At 38.0% G+C, this 6,371-nt stretch overlaps 1 non-coding gene across 1 annotated transcript; it reads left to right on the forward strand.

Moving 5' to 3' along the window:
• The first annotated feature begins 2,756 nt into the window (after nt 1-2,756).
• LOC118348847 lies at nt 2,757-2,864 on the forward strand. Its single transcript, XR_004801854.1, has one exon. It is a non-coding gene; the product is annotated as a U6 spliceosomal RNA (small nuclear RNA).
• Nucleotides 2,865-6,371: the final 3,507 nt, after the last annotated feature.

Here is a 6,371-nt window from a genome sequence, read left to right on the forward strand (position 1 = left end):
TGTATATATAGTGACAATCACTATATCATTATGTACTTCTTAGGTATTGTAACACCCCGACCCGAGGGTCCGGAGAGTTAACTCATAAAACCTGATAATCAACTCTAACAAGGCTAGAGTACTTCCAAATTCAAGAATTTATCCATTTTCCCAAACCTCAAATCGAACGTATATACTTCAATTAAATAAATCAAATAAACTCATCTATCCAATATTCAATCCAACAACCCAAATAAAATCAACTCTTCTTCATGTCTCAAATAACAACTAGAAATAATATAACATTAACATAAGTATCCATAAACCGTCTAAATCCATTGAAGCAAACTTAAGAAAGATAATTAACCTCCAACACCAACACTAATATCATGAGATACCCAACAACAAATCAATGCTAATCTTCTCCATAGACTCTAATACTGATCTTCAGCTGAGCCATCGATGTCATCTGAAATATTATGAAGATTAACGGGGTGAGTTATCAACAACTCAGTAAGCAGAGAGCATATACTAGCATGTAAACATGAGCATTTATAACATTTGATAAGCCGAACAGAACATTTACTTTCAGAATGTAGAAACAAAACTTGTACAAAAACATTAGAGCGAAATTTTCAGAAAAATAAACTTATTCCAAAAATAGAATCCGTTGACATTTCTAAACTGAAACATTATAATCTTATCTTCATTTAATATCACATCGGGACAATACCATGTTTAACCCCCGTGGTAGGGTTATAAACCACCATTATACCCGTGGCTGGGCCATATTCCATGTTTCACCCCCGTGGTAGGGTTATAAACCACCATTATACCCGTGGCTGGGCCATTTTCCATGTTTCACCCCGTGGTAGGGTTATAAACCACCATTATACCCGTGGCTGGGCCGTATACCATGTTTCACCCCCGTGGTAGGGTTATAAACCACCATTATACCCGTGGCTGGGCCTTAACAGAAACAGAACGGATTTCATCGAAAATCCGATTACAATCATATACAGAATCAGAACTTCATGCAAGGTTTTCAGATGACACATCATATCAAAACAAAACACTGAAAGGCTTCAGATCATTTCACATGTTCGAGATAAACATAAACAAAATATTCTCATTTGTTCATAACAAAACTTTTAGAATTCCTTATTCGCTCTTTTACATAGTTCAGAAACAAAGTGCACAAAACTAGCTCATGTCTACACCAGTCATGACAGAAAATACTTTCTCATATATTGAATTTATGCATATGCAAAAAAAAGAACATCTGAGGTTGTTTTCAGATCATTTCTTTTAAAAAACAAACACGTTTATTCTCAAAGTCAACCTCATTTTATTTCTTTTATGCAAAACTAGTATATGAACCCCGCTTACCTGGACTTCTTAGCTTTTCAGAAATTTCTTCAAAAAAATGTTGAGTTGACTAATAATCGTCACCTATAAAAAAATAATCACACAATTTCCGTAAGTTTTCAACCAATTACGGATTTCCATATTTAAGCCTAAGCTTCTAAAATAATCTATCTTAATTTCTCAAAACTTAAAAATCCTCATAATCCCAAAGTATATCATTACTTCATAAAATCACCAATATCCACCACAACCCACGTCATACACAAAACACCAATATTTAAACCCGAACAGCCAACAAATCTCATAGTCTAAACCAATCATACTAACAACTCCATCACCCAATCCAATCAACCCCGTTACTCCTCGGACTCAGTCCGGCAAAACCAACCAGCAATTAAAATACAGTGTAATGTGCTAGTGCAAAAATACATTAAATTCACGAGAATTCTTTGAAAAAAAAACTTACATTGCTATATAATGATTTCCGAAGGATCACGAAACTGCAAGAAGTGGCGGCTCAGCAACGTCACAGTGTAAAATACACTGTGGCCGTGGGTCTCAAAAACCCACTTTTCAACGGGGACAAACCAAGACCCAAAATTGATAGGGTAGGGCCTAGAGAGGTCGGTGAAGCCAATGGTGGTGGTGGTTTGCCGTGGGTGGCGGCGCAAGGGGTGTTTTAGGCCAAAAAATGCACAAATCGGAAATGGACTTGGTGGGGCTTCCCCGGTGACGGATCGGAGCCGGGGTTGGGTCCATTGGGTAGCTGGGAGGTCGAGGATGATGTGGTGAAGAGATGGTGGCCGGAGGTGGCGCGACGGCGGCGTAGCGGCGCAAGGAATGCCGCGACTTCGTGTGGTGCGTGGAGGCTAACGGCGGCGCGGCTGGGGCTGGAAATCGGAGAGGGAGGTCGCCGGCCGGTGGGGAGCACGATGGGGTGGGCGGTGTCACACACGACGGTGTGACGGCAGCGGGCTGGGTGAGGAACGGTTGCACGGCGTGAGAGAGAGAGAGAGAGACGTCCGCGCGGGAAGCAGGGGGAGAAAAAGAAAAAGAAAGAAAGGAAAAAAAAAAGAAAAGAAAAAAAAAAAAGAGGAAAGAGAAAATGTAGAGAAAGAAATAAGGTCCAATCTTTAAATCTTGGGTCACAAAAAAAGATCCAACGGAAACGATTTTAAAACAGCAAGTTAAATAAAATAATTCAAACGTAATGATTAAAATGAAAATAAATAATTAAACCCCACAACAAGTTAATTTAATTTGAGAAGAAATTTATACGCATAAAAATAATTAATTTAGAGAAAGCACTTCAAAAATAATTTTCACAAAATTAAAATCATAAAAATAACACAACTAAAAATCCAACAATTTTAAAATAAGAGAATAAATTTTAAATTAATAACAAATAATCTTTCAATAAAAAAAAAATACACTAAAATACGGGGTGTTACAGAGAAGATTAGCATGGCCCCTGCGCAAGGATGACACGCACAAATCGAGAAATGGTCCAAATTTTTTTGTAACGTCTCAATGGAAGACCCAAACCACATGGCTTATACTCCAAAAGGACTAGTCAATTATACAATTAGAGCCCCATTGGAACCTTATAAAGAGCAAGAACTTCTCCTTCCCAAGCAATGTGCGATCCCATACACCACCTACCCTTATCCATATCATATGGGGTATCACAATCTACCCCCCTTAAATTCCCGACGTCCTCGTCGGGCCTGTCCATTGTAGGTGGCACGGCTCAAGTCCCACATTTCTGGTTGGGATAGGCTCTGATACCATTTGTAACGTCTCAATGGAAGACCCAAACCACATGGCTTATACTCCAAAAGGACTAGTCAATTATACAATTAGAGCCCCATTGGAACCTTATAAAGAGCAAGAACTTCTCCTTCCCAAGCAATGTGCGATCCCATACACCACCTACCCTTATCCATATCATATGGGGTATCACAGGTATTGTTCCAAACACTAAAAAATTCTTTGGATCTTCTACGGCTCAGGACGAACAAGGTTCTCTCCAAACAACTAAATCATGTTCAAGAGTATGAATCTATCAATCAATATATTCATCACAATTGACAACCGTGACAAAATATCAGACCATTTCTATCTTTAATTGTGAAAAAATGTTTGGGGATGGATAATTCTTGCTACGAGATTCTTATCTTTGGCACACACTTTATACCAAATAATTGATCAATGGAGGATGCATTCAAATAAAAACAAATCAGATTGGAATACGCATCAAACAATAAAGACTCCCATGAATGACCAGAAAATTGAAAGAAAAGATTTCTATCTCACCTAATAATTTGTAAATGATATTATCACTTAATTATGATCTTGCCTTGACTGCATATATGATCCTCCTTTATTTGCAGTTGTGAAATTATACTCAGGTGATAATCGATACATTTACAACTCTTTTAGAACTATTGTATATAATTAAAAAACCAATAAATGTAATTATGTCACTTCATTAATTAGAAATAAAGAAATGATATTTGTAGTATTAGGATGTGCAAGTTATGCGTGCTAATTTTAAAAAAGTGGTTAAATTTTGTACCCACATAAAAAATTATTTTAGTGGACTCCAACCTTTTTCAAATGCAGCGTGTGAGACTTTCTCACCCTAAAGTTGTATCTAGCATTACTCTTAAAAATAGTTCCGGCTTTATAATTGAGAACAATAATTGTAAGGAAGAAAAGTTAGTGCTACCAAGCTAGCTGTACCCTTTATATAGATAGCATTAAGGTTGCAACGACGTTAAAACCTCAACATTGAGTAAGCGATCTCTTAATTAACATCTTAATCCTAAAGCCTCTCCTAGACTTTGTCATGGTCCCTTATAATTAAGATGGTTCTGTTGCAGTTTAACCTTTCATCCTTTCTGCAAGTTTTAAGGGTAAAGTTCCCTTCACTGAGGAAAAGTTAACCAATGTTTCAAGAAGCATGATATCAATGGAGATGGCAAACTTTCATGGCTAGGGCTGATTGCAGCCTTCGAAGGACTCGGATCACGTTGGCCTTGGTTTAGAGCTAAGGATGGGTTTGGTCTTGCCAATCAAGATAATAATGGGTACATCGATCTTAAAACAGAGTTGAAACTCCTCGTTGCCTATGCCTCTAAATGCAACTATATCAGGAAAAACTAAGAGAATGTCGAGGTTTTGGAATGTTGCTCTAGTGAGGGATTTTAATTCTTGTTATTTTCAAATATGTACATGTGATCATTTGTAATTTTAAGTCGATCACTGACTTTTGTGTCATAGATAAAGTAAGTAGGCTAATGATACAAGCCTTGTTTTAATCACAATCAAAACTGCCTGCATTTCTCTCTCTATCGCTCTGTAAGTATTGGTTTGAGAACTTGTTTAATTACTTCACTATATTCTATAAGCACTTGGGCCATGGCTGTCCAAAATTTTTTTTTTTTCAAGTCCGCTCAATTGGACGAAACCATATAGAGTTGGAGTTCAAATATTGATGAGTCAAATTAGAATTCAGAGTTGGGATCATCCCTTAGAAGAGGTTGGCTGGCTAGTGGGGAAGCGATCCAAGGCAAATCATGTGTGAGTTATTCTACTCAGTAGTCTTACATCATTGTTAATGCGTAAATTTGCACAACAGACCGGAAAGAAGTAAAGAAAAATTACCAACCCACGATGAAGATTCGGGCATTGATATGGTATTCGTCGCATTCATCCATGAAATAAATAACAAATAAGCGAACAAAAATAAATTAAGAAAGACACAAGAATTTACATGGTTTGGCAAAATGCCTACGTCCAGGGGTTGTTTGGGAGAGAAATCTACTATAATGGGTGATTTTACAATCTGTCATGGCCTCACGTATCTCTCAATACACTAAAGGAGTTTAGGGAAGACCCTTTGGAGTCGCTATGTGTGGTGCCCTCAACCCCTACATGTGATTTGGTGGAAATCGTGACAGTGAGATAATGACTACACGGATCATACGTCCCATCGCATTATGCAAGTGTGTGCAAACAGCAAAATGTGCACAACATAATTATCACAAGGGAAAAATATAAGGCGGTCAGAAACTAAATGCCAAAAAGTTTAACAACAATACAACCTGAGGTAAAGTCCTCCAAGAGGTTAATTAAATCATCCAATTGAAATAATGGAAAGGAAAACAAAGGTCCAGCAACAAATAATGCGAAACGTCACGGGTCATCACTCCTTAGGTGAGGTTTGTCCCTCCTGCTCATACCCCTCCTCTGCAACATAGTCTACGATTCCATGAAATAGAACTGTATGTAGGAATACCACAATGACATTTCAGAATCTCACTAAATAAATCAATAGAACAACGACCAAGAGATTCAAGCATGAAATTATACAAGCGAACGTGTTTAGCAGTTGTGAAAGTAACAACACAAAATAACCATTTTAACCACATTCCTAAAAATCATTTAATTACAGCCACGCACTCTAAAATCCCCATTTGTACCCAAACACAACCATTTATTATTGTTTACACCATTTTCTACCCTCAGGACCACCCGCAAACCATGCATGTGACTTCGTTATGAGCGATGCCCAGCTCCGCGCCTGACGCGTAATGTCACTAGGCATCCTCTAGCCTTCACCAATAGAGGGGGTCTGGAGTTGTACCAAGAGCGTTACCTTTTCGGCTGAGTCTACTGTTGCCTAGCGATAACCTAGGAGAAGTCACTTAGTTTTACATGCTCCCGAGTGAATACAGGAGCTCCACCAAGATAATACCCCATCTTAGCTTGGGGTTGTGACATGCACGCACCCACACAATAGATACATTAACCAAAAATCCAATTTTCAGATTGCGCAGCATAACATAGAGCATAACACAATTGAATAAATTATAGTAGATATCAATAACTATAATATGCATATGCATAACAGACAATTAATTGGATGGCATGGCATATCACACAACAGTCACACCAAACAACACAACAGTCACAAATTCACAGTTTCACAAATCCCACTACACGCATTTCCCATCTTC

Source organism: Juglans regia, chromosome 6 (genome assembly GCF_001411555.2).
Source record: "Juglans regia cultivar Chandler chromosome 6, Walnut 2.0, whole genome shotgun sequence".
Classification (NCBI taxonomy): Eukaryota; Viridiplantae; Streptophyta; class Magnoliopsida; order Fagales; family Juglandaceae; genus Juglans; species Juglans regia.